At 36.6% G+C, this 21,254-nt stretch overlaps 1 protein-coding gene across 1 annotated transcript in view; it reads right to left on the bottom strand.

The window, feature by feature from the left end:
* Positions 1 to 21,254, bottom strand: part of DDX10 (DEAD-box helicase 10) — a 277,131-nt gene that overhangs the window by 115,184 nt on the left and 140,693 nt on the right. The window lies entirely within an intron of this gene.

Here is a 21,254-nt window from a genome sequence, read left to right as displayed (position 1 = left end):
TTTTTAATAAATGTACCAATTAAAAAAAAAGATTTTCAGACTTTATACATAGCTTGATTAGTTTTAAAAATAATTGTTTTCACATCCAAAAACCTTTTTAAATACTAAATATACTATTTCAAACTATAAGACCCCAATCCTAATTCTCTTCTGATAAGAATCACAGCTATTATGAAATTAATTTATATGAAACACTTGACTCTTTATCTTGACACTTCATGAATTATATCTAGAAAATCATTTAGAAACGCTTCCAAATGTGTATATCCTATAGATAATTCATATTTACTCCAAACAAAGTCCTACAGATGACTGCCTATATTTCCTATCAAAGTTACTCATTTGTCAAGGCTTGATTGGTCCTGATTATATTAAGACAAACTACCAGTAAATGTTAATCTTTTTTCTGCATGATTAATAAGGCCATGCACTACTATTTTCCTTGTGGTTTATAAATTGCAATTCTAATCTACAATGTGATGAAAGAATACAATGATATATTGAGCAACAATGACAACTATTTACTACTAAATATCCATGATTCATTTTTAAGTGATCTTAACAGGTGAACATGAATGAGAACAGATGATTATGTCTTGCTTGTTTCCTCCCCACCTCAGACCAATACTACATAGATATGCAGTGATCTCGGTTTTGTTCAAACTTCCTTCTGGTTAAGGAGGACCATAAGGCAAAACCTCTATTGATACTGCCAATATGAACATTCTATACAATGTTTTTTGATTGCTACATTCCTCCTTCAGGATTTCTGGTGCCTCCTTCAGGTTTAACTTGGAATACTTTTCCAGAAACTGCTTTTTAACCTAACAAACTCTTCCCGAGCATGTGTACCTGTCACCTTAACTAATATCTTAAGGAAAAAAACTTTCAAATATATCCCCTATACAGTTTCTTTTCCCCTCCACTGTTTCTCTCATTTTCCAGATATACATTCCCCAAAACCCTCATTCCAATGCCTACAACATACCTGTCTTCCTTTCCTCAATTTCTTGTTAGAATTAACATAAGTTTCTTAATTTTAAAACACCTCTTTATAGCATTTTGGCCTAATAATTATTTAAATTTTTCACTGTGCCTGCAATTAGTCTAAATAACATGTAAATTTCTGTTCTTGACCCAAGCCCTATCTGACTTCCTTTCATGCCATTTGCCTTACTTAAGCCTCATTCCCAACTAAGTCTCATTCCCAGTCAAGTTTTATGATCATGTTCATTTATTTACTGTCTTAAATGATTCCTTCTACCTCTTTGAACATTTACAGTGTTACAATATTTAAGGGAAAATCCCATAATTTCCTATTTACTACCTTCGGACATTTTCTTTGGTTTGTTTAAATTGTTCAGGCCATTTACTGTTCTGTTTTGCTGGCTGGGAAATATGTATTTGCTCTACTCCATGACCCTTGAAAAAAATCAAAGCCACTATAGTGACAAAAAATCTCAGATATTTCCTGCTGTTTAACAAAATTATGAAACCACTCATATTTTGCTGTAGGAATCCAATTTTTAACCTGCCACTTTTAATAAATATTTCCATGTTAGGAAGCGAGCAGCTGGAAGCAATTTAGAGAAACGGTGCCTGATACATTTTTCCCCTCTCCTTTTAGATTTCAAGAACGACAGTATTGATTTCATTTTTAACTTGTGTCCAAATTGGCTATATAAATTTCTCATCTCTCACAGCTTTTGGAATTCTTCTAGAACTCAGAAATTTTATAAGCCACATGCAAAAAATAAAAATAAAAAATAAAAAATAAAAAGCAGTAACATTAAAAGGAAAGGTAACTTGTGTCACATGGTCATTTAGCTAACAGGGTTAAGGGAAACTGACCACATAGGGGAGGCAACAAGGCGATAATGAACTAAGTTAAAAGTCCCAGGACAGGACAGGTGCGGTGGCTCATGCCTGTAATCCCAGCACTTTGCAAGGCCAAGGCGGGTGGATCACTTGAGGTCAGGAGTTCGAAACCAGCCTGGCCAACATAGTGAAACCTCATCTCTACTAAAAACACAAAAATTAGCCATGCATGGTGGTGAGCACCTGCAATCTCAGCTACTGGGAAGGCTGAGGCAGGAGAATCACTTGAACCTGGCAGGCAGAGGTTGCAGTGAACCAAGTTGCACCATTGCACTCCAGCCTGGGACACTGAGCAAGACCCTGTTTCAAAAAAGAGTCCTGGGACAGAAATCATGAAACTATTTCAAACAATATGACACTATGATATACTTCTCTTACGGGAGTGTCTCAGCTATCTACACTTCTACCACCTTCCTTCCAAGTGATACCAGAGACTCAGCAAGAATGTGCCAGTAGCTAATTTAATCAGAATTTGTTTGAACAAAATGGGAGAGCATCAAAATAACATTCAAGATGTTTCACTGTACATTTGACTGAGAATTCCACAATTGGCTCCAACACCTATAAGAAAAGCATATTATTTGACAGTCTGGCTAGTGTGGCTTAAAGCAGAGTTTCTGCAAATTCATTCATCACTAAAGTCTAAACAAACAAATGCCATATAACATTAGCTATTCAGTGAACCACCAATTTTTACAAGTATACAAAAACACACACATGCATGTGCATCTGTACTATCTATAACCCTATTAGCCAAATCATAGAGAATCTCTCTATGATTTAAAGCCTTCACAAAGAACTACATAATGGAAGAAAGATATATGCTAAATCCAAACTGGGTTTGGTACCTGGTTGCCATTTGTTGGTACCATTTTTAACACAGTATTTTAAGACATTTAAGAGATGTTAAAGCTGTCCTCTTGGCCGCCCAAAAGGAGATCATCATTGTTACGTCTGACATTTTTCTATAACGACTTATGTTATTAAATCCCAATACACACATGGGCTGTATGTTAACAGAAAGTGAAACAAGCATCACTGCCACAGCCAAGCTATGTTCACAACTACCATGTGCAGTAAAGTTTCCAAGTTCTACCTTGTATTGTATACAAATATTAGCTAAGCAGAAAGTACCAAGTGAAAAGTCAAAGGCTAGCCTATGTGTACTATGTTTCAACAAAAAAGTGCCTGGATGATGTCCAATATTATTCAAAATTGGATATTCTTACACATACCGTTTGTAAAACTGTGGTGTGCAAAGCCACATAGTGGTGATTAAAAAAAAAAAAAATACTGGAATCATTACAGAACTTGGAAGGATAAAAGGACCCTCCAGGATCACCTAGAGAAACACCACCTACCCACTCCCAATCCCTGGAAAGTCAAGAGAGAATTTCAAGATCACATAGACAGTATCAGCAAAGTCAGGGCTAGAACCCCAAACCCTCCAAAAACCTAGTCTGTGCTTCTACCCTGACACTGTATGTAAGAGTATCTTATATTTCATCTTAGCCAAATGGCCGAGAAGCAATATATAACAGTATCTCCAACGGAAACACCTTAGAGCTAGACCTTCCTCTGTGAATCACAGTTTTCCTAAGCAATACTGAGAGACCTCATAAAAGAAGAAGAGTAGATTGACAGCAAATGTTCTCTTTAAAATGAAAAGAATCCTTGAAGGAATTCATTTTTAAAAGTGTAATTTTCAAGACAGCAGGACATTCCGCTTCACAGAGGGAACCTTCACAGTGCTAGTGATGGAAGAGAATTAAATACGGGTGATGTTGAGAAAGGCAAGAAGATTTTTGTTCAGAAGTGTGCCCAGGGCCACACGGTGGAAAAGAGAGGCCAGCACAAAACTGGGCCTAATCTCCACAGTCTCTTTGGGTGGAAGACAGGTGAAGCTGTTAGATTCTCTTACACAGACACCAATAAGAACAAAGGCATCACCTGGGGAAAGGATACACTGATGCACTATTTGGAGACTCCCAAGAACAACATCCCGGGAACAAAAATTATCTTTGCCAGCATTAAGAAGAAGGCAGAAAGGGCAGACTTGATAACTAATCTCAAAAACGCTACTAATGAGTAATAATTGGCCACTGCCTTATTTATTACAAAACAGAAATGTCTCATGACTTTTTTATGTGTACCATAATTTAATAGATCTCACATACCAGAATTCAGATAATCATTGACAGAATATTTTGTTCAGCAGTCCTGATTTAAAACTAAGACTGGCTTGTGGTTAAATGAATATGTCTGGTTTTTTGAATTTTAATAGTAATTCCAATTCAGTAAGTGCTAACACTATTTACCCGTTCTAAAGATATGACTCGATTTCGTTAGTAATGTTCAACTTTTCACAAAGATGAATGCCATCTTAAAACTTAATAGAGATTGGTTTTATATTTAGATTTATATAATGGTTATGTGAATATATTGAAATACTGGGGAAATTCCTTCACACTGTCTCAGAGCCAAGCAAGATTCATCTGTGTTTCATGTTCATTTGCCTCTTAAAGGCAAGAGTTGAAGATAAGGTAGCAATGTCTACTTTATATTTTTGGCCTTAACTATGCCAATCTAAATTAGATTCCTTGTATCTAAAATGATTCTTTTTACTTATTGAAAGGCATTTTAGTGTGGTTTATGTGTAATATCAAATAAAGATAACTTAACACTTCTCACATTTTTTAAAAAGCATTTTCTTTTGTTCATAAAAGGACCATAGAAATGACTAAACCTGACCTCTAATTTCTTCTCTCTCAAAAGTGGAGCATATGACAGAAAGAAAAAATACTCTATCCCTCAATGCTCTGCACTACTTTACAATTTCCATCTGTCCCCATTAGCAATTAATCATTAAAAAAAGTTTGACAGCCATTTAAGTTGTTAGCAGATTTTTGCTTATTAGTTTTTTTCTATCTCCTACCTTAGAATGAGTCCCCACTTGTTCGTTAGTAAATCATCACACTAAAATGCAGTATTTTCAGAAATACAACCTCCAATAAAAACAAGTGTAAATCAATTCGCAAATAATAATTTTAATAAAATTTTTACTAGTCCCCAAACTCCATGCTGCATAATCAGCGTTTTAAAAATCATTCTCCTTCCTACCATCCCAGAGAGACCATCCCAGAGAGACTAGAAAATTTAAGACCTATCGGCCAGGCACGGTGGCTCACGCCTGTAATCCCAGCACTCTGGGAGGCCGAGGCGAGCGGATCACGAATTCAAGAGATCATGACCATCTTGGCTAATACGGTGAAACCCCGTCTCTACTAAAAATACAAAAAATTAGCCGGGCGTGGTGGCGGGCGCCTGTAATCCCAGCTACGCAGGAGGCTGAGGCAGGAGAATGGCGTGAACCCGGGAGGCGGAGCTTGCAGTGAGCCGAGATGGCGCCCCTGCACTCCAGCCTGGGCGACAGAGCGAAATTCTGTCTCAGAAAAAAAAAAAAGGAAAGAAAGAAAAATAAAGAAAAGAAAAGAAAATTTAAGACCTATCAATATGCTTGAAATTCTTCCCCTAACAGCAAATTTATGTGAAGATTCACCACTGAATATCTTGAGATATTTGAGACTTCTTATCACCTTCTATCCTCAGCCCTTTGTTGATGTTTCTCATGATATTTCTTACACTCTACTTGTGTTTTTAAAAGCTTCTTTTACTTCATCCCTCTGAAACACCCAACTCCCTGAGGGAATGAGCTTTGTCATACTCATCTTGTAATGCCTTGAGCAAGCACACACACCACGCTTAAACAAATCAATAATTATTTCTGGAACTGAGTTGAGCTTGGGCTAATCAAGATCAATTTTCTTTGAGAATAACACTCAAAGACTCTGAAATGCATTCTACCATTACCTACTCTGATACCAGTTTGCTTAAATAGCATAGAAATAAGCATATTTCACATTTAACTTGACATTTATTTGTTGAGAAAACAGATTCACAGGCTCTAGGCAATCAAGTCTGATGTGAGAAGCAGACCTGTCTGAAAACACCGGGAGTCACTGTGGGCAGCCTAGACCATGAGCTGGAATCACTCCATCCTCCTCTTTCCCAGCAAGAGAGGCTGCAACCACGCTCGACTTCTGACAGGACCATGGCTTCCTCCCTCAGCAAGGCAGACCCAACTTCCCATGAACCTCAAAGTCTCCACAAGCCTGACAGCTTAATTTCTCAGATGACTGCAGTCATCCACAACTATAGTGTCTGGTTTGTAGGATTACACACTGATACGTTTGATCGGCCACTTATTCTAAAAGAAGGGAGAACAATAAGGGAAGGGATATCTCAAGTGGAACGAAAATCTATGCTGTGTCTAGCAGATTGGCAAAACTCTGGGAACCTGCTATGTGGAATAAGAGGGAAACAGGGAAACCACCTCCTTGCCCTACTTCATCCTGGCTTTGTAAACATTCCCTTTTCCCAACAAAGTGTATTCCTTAATCCATGCCATATGCCATTGTGGAATTTCTCCGGATCTCTGATGACAAGTGCCAATCCAGATGGACTTACCTGACAAATCTAAACCTTTCAGAGTTTAGTGAACAGTAGTTAATAATAGATGCCACGTGCCAAACACCATGCTAGAAGTTTCATATTTCATTTACTCAGCACAACCACCCTTTTGAGGAACTGCCTGCATTTTACAGATGATGAAATAATTATTCAGCTAAAAAGACAGAAGCATGCTCTAAACTCAGGTTTATCAAACTTCAAAATTTATCTTCTTGAGCTTTGAAGCTGTACTCTTCTCAGGCCTCCACAATACCACTGATGGAAATAAACTTTAGGAACACTGCTTGTAGGAAGATTAAGTCTACTCCCTAAATGTTGAACTCTATAATCTCCCTCAGAAATAGGCGTACAGTTTCTACTTGAACAAACCCTTTGACAGAAAATTCACTAAATAAAACATGTTGTACTGGGACACCAATTCCTATTCTTCTTGTATATTTTTTTAAATAATTGTATCAACGGAAAACTACTGTTTTTACTTTTTTGAAAAAATGTGTCATTTCCAAATGAAACAGGCAATTTATATTGGTCAAAATGCCAATCTAAATGTTTTCTTCAAGTTCTAATATTACCCTCAAGAGGGCTATGCTGGTACTGAAAGCAAAGACTAATTGCATTTTCTTCTGTTACTCTAGGAATAAGACAATAGTAATTACAGGTAGAGGTAAAATAAAGCTGGGGGAAAAAAACAGGAAAGGTAATACGAGTTCTGTGACAAGCTTCAGTGATAACTATGGGCCAAAAGATAGCATGTATAGAACAAAACAGATATGGAAAAGGACAGCTGTACAGAGCTAAGACAGTTATAGTGATTAAAAAGAGACAATGTGAAAACAAAGTCACAAGAAAGGAAGGAACAAGGAAGAGCCAAAACTCTATGAAAACAATCTCCTCTCATGTGTTGCAAAAACATCGCACCATACTGCCAAGTCACTCTCCCCACCAACAGAACCCCAAACCATCAACTTTAAATTGGGAAAATAGAATAATTACACCAACAATGGTAAACTTTGAGAATTTCTTAAACAGATACTAACAAGATGCAAAATAATTGCCATCCATCTCCCAAATATATTCTCTTGTACACCAAAAGAATGTCTGAGATACAAAACTACAAGTGATAAGTCCCCCAAAAAGGGGCATACTGGAACATAAAATCAATCTTTGGCATTCACTGTGGTCCTTTCCAAGTTAGTATGTTATTCCTAACCAGTACCATTCACAGCATATTCTACACTGTTTCTTCTCCAAGCACTTTGGTTATTTGCACCATACAATAATTTAAAGGATTCAGTTGACTCACTAATAAATGAAACATTAAATAACTTAATGATCCTAATAAACGATTTTCCTCAATGAATTCTGAATACATTCAACTTCAAAATTTTCTATTAAAATGCAATTAATACTCTACTATTCTATTAAGATTCCTGGAGTTACATTACGAAACTCACTCATAATTTGCCTCATTCCAAACCTAAGAGGTTAAATGTCAAAACTTCCTAATAAAGACCACAAACTACCAAATAAGAGCTTGGTCACAATAGTTACTGTGGTCAGCTATTTGAGAACCTCCAGGAAGCCTCATTTGACTAAAGCACGCTATATAGTTAATTTTCAACTTGCTTTGGAATGAGCCTCACATTTTAGGAATAATTAATAAACTGCGTCTCACTGTTCTGTCACTAGAAAAAGACCTTCACCTTGATAATGGTGTTGAAATAAACTCTACCTTACTCAGAAGCATGCATGTCCATTGGTGAGGGTAGGGGACACTGACAGGAGGAAATAGGAATGTGTGTGAATATCTAATCAGTCTCCAGAGTTGCTTTTCCCTGAGCTACATCGTGGCGTCCTCCTTCAGTTTACTTTAAAGACAGGTATTAAAATACTGCTGTATAAAATTCACTATTTTGCGTTTCACAGGACAGTTGTTGAAATAAGAAAAGCTGTGCTTCTCCAAAGTAGCAGAATGTTGTCTCCTTATAGACAAGATGTTTTTTTTGTTTTCACAGTCAAGACTTCAGAGGCAAATGCCTGATCCACATTTAAGAACTATGTAAAATCTTGTATGAGCTGCATATTAAGTTTCCCACCAGTCATTCCTATTCTATCTGTACTTTACATGCCCTGCTGTTTTCTATTTTAATACATTTTAAAGCACTTTATAAGCTACTTCAAATTCCTTGTAGGATTAGGAGGGATAAAATACGAACTACAAAGAATAAAGGAAGCTCGGTCATTTATTCAACGAACACTGGCTATCTACTCTACTCTAAGTACCATTCTAGGCACCTGGGGTACAGCAGCGTTTGCATTCTAGTGAGAAGACAGACAAATATGCACATATGTCAAGGAGTTTTTAAGTGTTAGAGACAACGGTAAGGCGCTAGGGAGTAACTGGGCAGAAGGTAACAATTTTAGAAATATAGGGAAGGCCTTTCTAAAGAAGGTGCAAAGATCTAAAAGAAATGAAAGATGAACTCATGCAGTGATCTAGATAAAGAGTTCTAGGTGGAGAAAACAGTAATGCAAAGGCCCATAAATGGAAATTAGTTTGTTGTTTTCAAGAAACAAAAAATTCAGGATGACTGGACTAGAGTGAGCAGGGTGGAAGGCGATAAGAGAAAAAGACACACAGGAAGATTCTGTATTATATAAGGCCTCATAAGACAGAGTCAGGAGGTAGATTTCACCCTGAATATGAAAGAAAGAATACAGCAAGTCCTCACTTGACACTGTTTATGTTGATAAGTTCTTGGAAACTGCAAATTTAAGTGAAACAACTACTGTATAATAAAACCAATTTTGCCATAGGCTTATTGATACAAACCAGAGTTCATTTCCTAAGACATAAAGAATACCATTTTTCTTAAAGTCAGAGTTTCCAGTAACCCATTTATGACGTTAAGTGACGACTTTACTGTGTGCATTTTGATTGAGATACATGATATAATCTTGTTTATTTTGGAAGGTGGGGGTTGCCTGCTATGAAGATTTAATAGGACCAAGGAAAGTGAAAAAGAAAACCAATTAGAAGGTTATTTTATTGGCCAGACGTGGTGGCTCACGCCTGTAATCCCAGCACTTTAGGAGGCTGAGACGGGTGGATGACCTGAGGTCAGGAGTATGAGACCAGCCTGGCCAACATGGTAAAAACTTGTCTCTACTAAAAAATACAAAAATTAGCTGAGCCTGGTGGTGGGCGCCTGTAATCTCAGCTACCTGGGAGGCTAAGGCACGACAATCACTTGAACCTAGGAGGCAGAGGTTGCAGTGAGCCAAGATCGTGCCACTGTACTCTAGCCTGGGTGACAGAGTGAGACAAAAGGAAAGAAAGAAAAGAAAGAAAAGAAAGAAAAGAAAAAAAAGAAAGGAAGGAAGGAAGGAAGGAAGGAAGGAAGGAAGGAAGGAAGGAAGGAAAGAAAGAAAGAAAGAAAGAAAGAAAGAAAGAAAGAAAGAAAGAGAGAGAAAGAAAGAAACAAGGAAGGAAGGAAGGAAGGAAGGAAGGAAGGAAGGAAGGAAGGAAAGAAAGAAAGAAAGAAAGAAAGAAAGAAAGAAAGAAAGAAAGAAAGAAAGAAAGAAAGAAAGAAAGAGAGAGAGAGAGAGAAAGAAAGAAAGGAAGAAAGGAAGAAAGGAAGAAAGGATATTTTATTGGTCTACACACAAGATAGAAGGTTTGAATTAGGGCAGTAAGTGAACGATGTGGTAGAGACTGGATATATTTTGAAGTACACTAGACTCCTTAAAGGGGTAGATCTGGGAGATAAAAGACTTAGAGAAAATTCATGGGTTCTTGGTCTGAGTCTGAGTGAATGAATAAATGGTGTTAAACATCCAAGAGATATTAAATAACTAGTTAAAAGAAGTTTACAAAAGCAGAACAGGCTCAGGACATATACTTGGATTAGCATATGATTTTTAAAGAAAAGGTCTTACTAAATTTGCCTAGGAAGCATATGTAGATGGAGATTAGAATATAAGGCAAAGCTTTGGGGGTATTCCCCATCATTTAAAGATGGGAAAAGAAGGAGGAACCAGCAAATACAACCAAGAAAGAGCAACCAGTGAAAACTGGAACAAATTCAGGAAAAGTAGGATGTGCCAAAAGCTAAGGGAAGAGGGCAATTCCAAAAAAAAAAAAAGAAAGTATGTTGCTAGGATGTTAAGATGAGTCCTAATAATTGATACTTGAGTTTAGCAAAATGGGAACTGTTCCAGACCATAGCAAGAAAAGTTTCAACAGATTGGCAGGGACAAAAACCTGATGTGAATAGATTCAAAAGAAAATGTAAGATAAGGTAGTGAAAACTATTTAAGCTACTCATTAAAGGAATTCTCTTCCTCATCCTCTGACTTTCATGATGAAGGTCCAGATTTCAATCTAGTGTTATTGAGTCTAAAATTTAGCTATATAATGGGTTACTTTAATATACTAAAATGAATATCTAGTCATCAATTTTTACATTTTCCAGAAAACTAAGGATTATAAAGAATTCTTATCACAGTATATATTAGGAAAAAAATCAAAAGGAATCCAAAAGCATTTTAATAAGCGTTCTCTGAATAAAATGTTATATATCCATTCATACAATGGGACACATGACAGCATTAAACTTAAGCTCTTAAGTATGATATTATAGAAGTATACAGTTGACCCTTGAACAATATGGTTTTGACCTTCGAGGGTCCACTCAGACACAGATTGTTTCCAACCAAATCATACAGAATTTGCAGGATGTGAAACCTGTGTATACAGGTCAACCTTTCACTTACATCAGGTTCTCAGCGCTGACTGGACTGCGGAGCTTGAGTGTGCACAGATTTGGAACCAACGCCCTGCATATGCCAAGGGATAACTGTATTTACTCACTAGACAGCTTTCCCTAGTATTGATAATTTTTTTTTTAAAGGCCACAAATCATAATATCATGTCTGCTCTGTAACTTAAAATGTGTTGGGTAAAGGAGTATGTATGTTTGTATATATAGGGAAAAAAGACCCAGAAGTATATAAACTAAAAGGTAATGTTACATCAAAGTATATGAGAGGAATATGCTTTTGTTTTCTTTGTATTTATTTTTCAAATTTTCAGCAGAAGAGTAAATGAATGGCAACAATTACTATTCATAATAAGATTTGCTGATAAAAATGTTAAAAATAAAGAACATTCCTACTTATACTTCTAGATTAGCTCAATGACAATAAAATAAGTCTTTCCTGATTCCACTTTTCTGCCTCATCTCTAACAAGCTGGGCAATGAGCCCTCGTCTATGCTCCCAGAGACTATATCATTAAACTGTCAGTTTCTTGGGATTTATAATCCACTAGATTATTTAATCAATGGCACTAAACATGGGTAAATTGTGGATATTCAGATAAATATTAGCTGATTTCACTTATTCCTATAACAAATATATTGATGTATTATAATCTTCCCCCTAATGATTATTAACTTAATTACAAAGGATCGTTTTTCTTTTTAAACTGACACTTGAATATAGAGTCATTCCAAAAGTTTGACCGATTTTTTTTTACTCTAAGATTTAAGATTTTAAGCTCAAGATTGTATGAAGCAGAAAATCTCTGATGCTATATTAGTTTTCATATAATGCATTTTACATTTTTATTGCATTCAATCTCCTATGGTAATCTATGATACATAAAAAAGATACAGATACTGGTATGATGGCTTGTCATCCAAAACTGCTAGAGATCAGAGCTGAGAGTGAATTCCCTAAACCTGGGGCTTATCATGCTGTAAAGCTGTAAAATAATAATCACATTTGATTTAGGACCTAAAGTAAAAATCAACATTTCACAAATTATGTTAATTAAAAATGAAAAATGCCATGGTTACAAATAGAGACTAATAAAGGGGAAGAAAAATTCACCCTTTAGACTGCAAATAATCTTTATACAAAAAATTAAAACTGGACAAGGCCATGTTTCATTTACAATACAAAGACCTACCATCTCTTAGTCTATGCCTATACCATCTGAGTAGCTAGAGAAATGTAGCCTTTCTGGAACACATATTGCTCTATACTTCCCGACAAAGCTTTGGGTGGAAGGTAAAGAATAGGGAGAAGGAGACGAAAAAACATCCAGAATCAACCCTTACGGTGGATTGCCCAAATTTACACCAGCAGAAGTCTCCAAGTCAAGAAACAAACATAAAAACAGTTTAAGTTCAGAATTTCAGCAAACTCTGATGAGAAATAAGTATGAGTAACACTCTAATATATTTAAACATTATAAACAAACATATACAGATCAATGAAACAGAAAGACCAAAAACAGACCCAAAATACATAAGGTTTTCAGATAAAGTTGACAGGTTAAATTAGTAGAAAAGATTGACTAATGAGCAATATTGGAATAATTGGGTAGTTATATAGAAAAAAATAAAGCTGGATCCACACTTCACATCTTGCAACAGAATTTCAAATGAATCAAAAGCTTAGATGCAAAATATTAAACCATATAAGTACTAGAATTCTCCCAGGGTTTATTCTTTTATAATATTAGAGTAGTGAAGGCCCTGTTCACCTTTAACATGAAATTTAGAACACATACAAGACAAAATTGGCAAATTTACCAACATAAAAAGTTTAAAAACATGACACAAAACAAATGACAATCTGAAAAACAAAACAAAATCAAGTAATTTGTATGTCCTCAGATTGGAAGCAAAAGATAAATTTTCACAATACAGAGAGCAAATAAAGAGTAAGAAAATTAAGATCGTCAGCCCAATTGGGTAAAAGATATGGATAGTTCCCAGAACAGTCAATATAAATAGCTCACTCATAAAATAAGACATGCAAAGGTAAACTTCACTAAGATAAGAATTCCTTCTTAACCAGAAAAGATAAAGTATTTGAAAAGATGCTGTGTTTGAAGAAAAAGTGGCATCAGATATTAAGTAGAAATGTGAATTAGTGCAACTAACAGTATCCACCAACATTCAAAATTTACATACCCTTTGACTTAGTCATTTCACTTCTAGGAATTTATTCTATAGGTATTTTTCTTAAACAAATATGTGCTCTTAATTTTTTTCAACATCAGAAAGAAAGTATATTTAGTATTTGTTTCTGTTTTCAAAAACATACATCATGAATTTTGTACCAATTTAGGAGCAACTTGGTACAAATCTGTTCATAAACAGTAAATGTTCGTGGCTTTTTTTCTTTTTGAGACGGAGTCACTCTGTCATCCAGGCTGGAGCGCAGTGGCATGATCTCTGCTCACTGCAACCTCCGCCTACTGGGTTCAAGAGACTCTCCTGCCTCAGCCTCCTGAGTAACTGGGATTACAGACATGAGCCACCACGCCCAGCTAATTCTTGTACTTTCAGTAAAGATGGGGTTTCACCATGTTGGCCAGGCTAGTCTCGAACTCTGGACTTCACGTGATCCACCCACCACAGCCTCCTAAAGAGCTGGCTTACAGGCGTGAGCCACCGCACCCAGCCGATGGCATTTTTTTATGGCTGCTTTTTTACAATTTCAGAAATCTCCATTTTACATCTTTTAGCACATGCTACAATCAATCTAGTCAACAGTTACGGAAGAACATATATAAGTTGATAAAGAGTAATAATATCTAAGAACTACAAAATTGCAATTCAGTGTTTACTACTATAGCTTAAATATATTAGTGTAGGCAGAGACGTGACATGTCTAATTGGTTGATCAGAAATCTATGAAATACTAATACTCTCCTTCGATTGCACATTGTTGAGAGATATAATACCATAAAAAATACACAGAATGAAAAAAGTCAACTGAAAACAAAGGCAGTTAATTAACTGACTACATATGTCAATTGTAGCAAGATTCACTGGTGCTGTGTGGCAAAAATTAAGCTTATTTCAAAGGCATAGTATTCAGTGTATTCATGATTTAACAAATCCAAGGAGTTAACTAGATTTTCTAAAAATGTCTTAGTTATTGATTTTGTTGTCTATTCCACAAATAGCATTTAGTTTGCTGGGCAGAGTCTCTAACAACAGCTATATGGAAATTAATGAGCAGGCTGGCTGCAGGCTATCAAAGCAAAGTGATCTATACTTTTCCTAGAAGAAAATCAGGAACATAGTAACATGCTTATATCTAACTAGTACCAGGATTTAAAAAAAAAAAAAAAAATTCAAGTGAACATTAACAAAAAAGATCAAGATCTTCTACATATGTATAATTGCAATACATATAAGAAAAATATAACAAGTGTCTAGCAAGAATTAATGCCTATCATGCCTAACTACTCAGCTCTCTTCCCCCCCAATATTTATAATTAATTCCCCTTTCCTGTGTTTCCCTTTTATAATCATCCTTTGATCTATTTGTCCCAACTAACCAAAATTCAGTAGAATCACTTATCATTTCTAGAGTATAAAGCAATGGGAAACTGGTAGGCAGTTAATGACAAAATATTAATTGGACATAGACTCACAGTCATAGTTTGGAAGATTCTTTCCTACTCTCTGAAAAGGCAAGCATGTTAGGTGATCACTTTTAAACAAATCTCTCTAAGGTTATATAACATTATGTTCAACAAGTTTTCTGAGTTTTTTTGTTTGTTTGTTTTGAGAAAAAGATACTATACAAATGGTTACATTAAAAAATATTATTTAAATTTAATTATGTGTGATATGCCAGATCACGGCAGAGGATGGTGAATAACTTTTTAATTTGTTTCCTTTTCAAAAATAAATCCTGAGAGATGGGAGTAAGATGAGAGAAAGTTCAGAGAAGAGGTATCATGAAGGCTGTTTTCCTGGAGTATCCTTCCTTACTTGTACCCCAATATCCTTTTACAAGTCCAGTTCAAGTTTCACCTATTTCATGAAGGCATTCTTTTGCCCATTCCAATATGCTGACCTTGGATCAATTCCTACCATATAATTTAGCCCTTAACTTTGCAGGTCTTATCACATTTCCTAATTTTTATACATACCATATATCTCCATAAGGTGACGACTGAATGTACACACAGCCGAAGTCATTACTGTCATCCCCAATATACACACACACTGTACTGGGTACACTGCTGAGTACAAAATGATGGTCAATGTATACTCATACCGTGTATCAAGTGGTCAGCTACGACTGATTCAACAAAATCTAGTGATCTCCTACAAGGGATCACTATGGAAGGTTAACAAAACAAACATCTCCCTTGGAGAGTTTATATTCCACTGGAGATAGGCATGGAAAAATGGTAAGAATGTTTAAGTGCTATGACAGTAAGTATACAGCAGAGCAAAGAAGAATGGTGATTGTGTGGTGTGTGTCTAGGGGAGGTGGAAAACGGGTTGGAGGTGAGGTTGGAAGATTCTTTCCTATTCACCGAAAAGGCAACATGCTGGGTGCTCACTTTTAAACAAATCTCTCTAAGGTAATAACATTACGTTCATTGAGTTTTCTGGGTTTTTCGGAGAAAAAGAGGGTTAAAATTCCCAGGATTTCTAGTTTTGTGTGTGTGTGTGTGTGTGTGTGTGTGTGTGCGTGCGCGCACGCACTTATCACTGACATGTGGGACTAATCCAAAACAAATCACAGGTTCCAAGGAACCATAAACATTTATATTTTGGATAAAGTTTGGCTATTTAATCCAGCACCCTCATTTTAGAGATGTGAACCCAATCAATAGGTTGTAAATAAATTTCGCACCACTTTCAACACTGTCACTACTTGTCAACCTCTTCCCCTCATCTTTCTCTCTCACACACACACCACCCCCGCCCCGAGTCCTCCAAACCAAATTTGTAATCTATAAATACAATTGGGTGAAGCATCTCCTATTCTTCTCCACACAGATTGTCATCACAGCTCTCATGAAACATAGTAAGATCAAATAACACCTAATTAAAAAAAAAAAAAAAACAATAGGTTCAAAAGGAAGACTGTAAAAACGAACCATCTTTATCCACCCCTCCTGGGGCCCAGCGTTCAGGCTAATATAATTTGCAAGTTCCACTGCATTACAAATACAACAGATGTATATAGATTAGGAAGGAAAACAAATAGCCAGTCCTAATTAACTATCTCCTTCTCCATGCCCATACAACTTTGAACACTCATTATATTATATCTTGCAGTGAAATTGTGCATCTATGCAGATGGAATTCAGCCTTAACTCATGCTCCCCAACAAGTACTTTCCACATTAAGAACACTCAAACATTTATGAATGACCTAAGAAACTATGTATTCTGAGCTGCAAAAACTTCTAACAGTAACCATACATAACAGAAGGGTTGCAGATAATGTTGATGGTAGCTTTTTAAAAAATCTTCATGTATTTTTTATGTATTCTTCAAAGTTCATTATTGGTGTATAAAAACCTATCAATTTTTGACATGCCTGCTATACCAAAGATAAGACTAAACCAAAAAGGTAGAACAAATAGATGCAAAAGAGATTTGTTAATTCATTTTGTGAGTGACTACTATGTATGCCAAGCACCATGCCAGACACTGCTGCATATCCAGTGGCTCATAATACTGTGGAGGATACATGCATTAGAATGTGAGCTCCATGAAGGCAGACGTCATCAAGTCTGTGTCTCCAGCCCTTACACATTGCTTGGTATGAGCAGGTAGCTCAATATTTTCTAAATGAATCAAGCAAATTGAGAGACAGCTCCTCCACACCCCACTCTTACATTCTTACCTTCACCTTTACTGGTATTCACTCCTATCCTTTAATTTTGTTCCTTCCCTTCCCTTTCTTATCCGAAGACTATTACCACCACTGAAATTGAGAGTGTTTCACACTTGCAGAAAGGCTTTACAGAGCACAGCTTGTTCTCTTTGTTTCCTGTTTTCACTGTCAGGATACCTATGCTTAAAAAGTCAACCAACACACAAGGAGGGAAGGGGCAGAGTCCCTAACACCACATTCCCTTTATTATCTTATCGTCCAAGCCAAACTACCTCTGAAAGTCTACCTAAAATGTCTCGCATTTTACCGTCTTATTCACCTCTCAATTCAGTGCGATATGGTTTCTGATCCCCACTACTCCACTGAATCAGTGTAATGGCCTACTAAATGTTTGAGTGAATGCATCAAGGACATTTGAACCGGGTGTTAACAGTTATATAAGAGCTTGCATTCTCCATTATTTTAATAGATCGACTAATATATCACTCAAAATTGCCCCAAATAATTATTTTAAGAGCAGTGCTAGTAAAAACTAGCATTTCCTGAGGAAAAAAAAAGTTATTTTCCACTATTACAGTTAGAATGAAGTCAAAACCTTTGCCTTCCTTTTCAATTTGGACATCAAGAATACTACAAATTTCTAAATACTATGTTCAGTTATAAAAACTACATACATGCCCTAATTGCAAGCACATGAACGTTCTTTGTGTGTGTATACATTCTTGCCCTTGCCTTCATATTCAATGAAATGTATTTTCACTATACCAGGTTTTCACTTTTCACATTTTTGCCATTTTGTTACTTTTTTTTTTTTCTTCTTTTTTTTTTTTTAAGGTGGGCCACCTCAAATCCTTTGCTGGTGAGAGACATGAGCATGGCTGACAGGATGACTGGCTGGGTAGATGAGTAAATCTTTTTCAAAATGTAGCCTGTTGCTTTGCCAAATAGCACATTATCACTGGGATACCAAATGAAGATGGAAACAACCTTAAGGAGTACTGATCACTTATTTTCTGATTTGCAAAACTGGATTTACATACTCCCACGACAGGACATTTCACCCTTATTTCTACAATGTGGCTAAAGGATCTCAAAGGCCAACATCTTTATGGTACTTAAAATTGCTCTGATCTGGTAGCCCAAACTATGTCTAATCATCCTAAAAGTAAGTATTATTCTATTATCAACAAATCCATAAATAAATGTATAAAAGCTACTATTATCCAATATTTGCCCCCCCCAAAACAAATCAATCCTAACCTGCTCAGCATTTTTTGACTCAGAAGTCCGACTACACAGGTAGTCTACATATTACATTCTCAAAGTATCCCCCAACACATGGTTTTCAACAATAGTCACTAGAAGAAAAATTTGTTAAGAAACTCTACATACTCCCATCATTGAAACATTTCTCTTGCTATGCTTTCTCCTTCCCACTTTAACTAAGCTTTTTGTAAAAGTAGTCTTCTCCCCTCACTCAAACTAATTAAAATTTCTTCTCATCACTCTATGAAATTAGCCTTTGACCATACTCAAATACATGAGGATGTATCAGAAGGATATTTGTAACTAAAATTTTCTTACCTGACGTATCTACGGCTTCGCACTGTGCCTCAGTGCTTCATCCATGGGTTTTCAGAACATGACACTTTTGTAATTTACCTTTCACTTTGCCAGTAACTATGAATCCATTTCTTTTCCTTCATACTATTCCTACTAAAAACCCTGTATTTTGTATTTCAGAAGGTACTATTTCCAGCCTTCTCGCCCTACATTCTACTTTTGTAGAAGATATTTTTATATGACCTCACCTATTACCTACACAAATTACTCTCAAATCCCAAACTCTCTAGTGTTCCAGACCCAGAAAAGTCCAGCTGCCTAACAAGCATTTTCCCCTAGATGCCTAGAAGGCATGTCAACCTTACCAAAATATGGAACTCATTATTTTCTCCATAAATATCCTGATATGATTTTTCTGTTCACCACAGTCTGCTACTTTCATTCACATGTTTATTAGACATCTATCACATATGAGGCATTGTCACCACATCTAGTCAATTCATTTTCTTCTCTCTCAAAACTTCCCCTCACAACCCACCCCCTAACATCAGTCTCAAATCAATCCTTCTTAACCAATACAAAAAGAGTCCTGCAGTACTCTCTAACCTGGTTTCCTCTTCCTCTTGAGTCTCTTTCACCTGGCTTCACATTGCTACCAGTCACAGCTTAAAATATAACTTTGAACATGTAACATCCTTCCTTATGTTTGCCTGTCACTAAGCAATAAAACCCAAGCTCTTCATAAGGTTTGACCCCAGCCTACGTTTTCCACTTCAATGACTTCCACTATACTCTACAAATCTTTAATTCTCAGACTCAGGTCCAAAACTTAGGAGGCATGCTGGATTCTTCTCTTTCCCTCATCATTTAATTCATTAGGAAATCCTATCAATTCTATCTCAGAAATGTATTTGTTACACCCCAGTATCCAGTACCCCAGTCCAAGCTACTGCTTGCCTAACCTAGGACACCTGCTTCTCTTATCCCCAACAGCAGCCAGGGTAAACAGACCAAGATCATATCTTTAACCTGTTCAGAATCCTTCAACGGCTTCCCAAATTAGAGTAAAACACAAACTCCTTACAATAGGCACACAGCCTCATCACTGCTTACCTCTCCAACCTCATCTGACGTATCTACGGCTTCGCATTGTGCCTCAGTGCTTCATCCATGGGGTTTTCAGAACATGACACTTTTCTAATTTACCTTTCACCTTGCCAGTAACTATGGATCCATTTCTTTTCCTTCATACTAGTCCTACTAAAAACCCTGTTATTTTGTATTTCAGAAGGTACTATTTCCATACTCATCACTGTCTCTAATCTCTTCACATTGGCCTTCTATTGCTAGATCATACCAATTTGTCTCCCACTGTAAGGCCTTCCCACAGTCTTCCCTCTGTTTAGAATTCTTGCCCACCGCTTAGATGGCTAGCTCCTCCCTAGGCTTCAGTTGGTTCCTTCCCAGTCTTCAGGCTCAGATCCAATGTGCCCTCTGAGAGAGGTCTTTGCTGGCCACCACATATAAAGGATCCTCTCCACCACAGTTTGTCTTAGTTACAGCACTCTGTTTATTTCCTTCACACTGCTCACTGTACTGTGATTTACCTGATTTACTTACTTATTTACTATTTGTGTGTATGAGGCTAACATGGAGCTGCCTTGACGACTACTGTATGGATTACCCTCATTCTCTGGCTCTATAGCAGAGGGTGTGGCACATAATAAAAGCTCAATGTCGTTCACTACCTGAATGACTGTATGGATATCCTATGTACCAAACAGAATGCCATGAAGTTCGCCATACACACCACACTCTCATGTCTCTATCACAGTATCGAAAATACTTCTAAGGGAAAAGACGTATCTGTTAAAAGTCCCTTCCATCCTACTTTTTGTTGTTTTTGTTGCTCTTAATAGAAAAGTTTAGGCCGGGCACGGTAGCTCACGCCTGTAATCTCAGCACACTGGGAGGCCAAAGCGGGTAGATCACCTGAGGTCAGGAGTTCAAGACCAGCCTGGCCAACATGGAGAAACCACGTCTCTACCAAAAATAAAAAAATTAGCTGGGCGTGGTGGTGGACGCCTGTAATTCCAGCTACTTGGGAGGCTGAGGCAGGAGAATCGCTTGAACCCAGGAGGCAGAGGTTGTAGTGAGCCAAGATCACACCATTGTACTCCAGCCTGGGCAACAAGAACGAAATTCCGTCTCAAAAAAAAAAGGAAAAAAAAAGTTTAAAATGTATAAACAATTTTTAGGAAGATTATGGTTTATTATAAAAACTTAACGTTCGAAAAGATCTGAGTATCAAGGTTTTTCTTCCTTCATTATTAAATAAGTGCATTTATTTCAGGAATATAAGTAAATTTAACCCAGAAATCTTTAAAATTAAAGCATCTGTCAATTGTTGTTCATACTGGCATCAACAAACCAAGGATGTAGACACAAGACCCCAAGAAATTTGATATCTCTGATTTTAACCTATATCTAAAATTAAACGTCACTCCTTTAGGTTGTTAAATTTGTGGTATCAACTCACCAATGTAACACAAGGCCTAGTATTAAGTAGGGGAAAAAATAAAAAATGAAAATGTTCAATGGAAATAAGCA

Source organism: Theropithecus gelada, chromosome 14 (assembly GCF_003255815.1).
Source record: "Theropithecus gelada isolate Dixy chromosome 14, Tgel_1.0, whole genome shotgun sequence".
Classification (NCBI taxonomy): Eukaryota; Metazoa; Chordata; class Mammalia; order Primates; family Cercopithecidae; genus Theropithecus; species Theropithecus gelada.
Note: the sequence above shows the minus strand (reverse complement) of the source record. Positions and strands in the feature narration are given on the sequence as shown.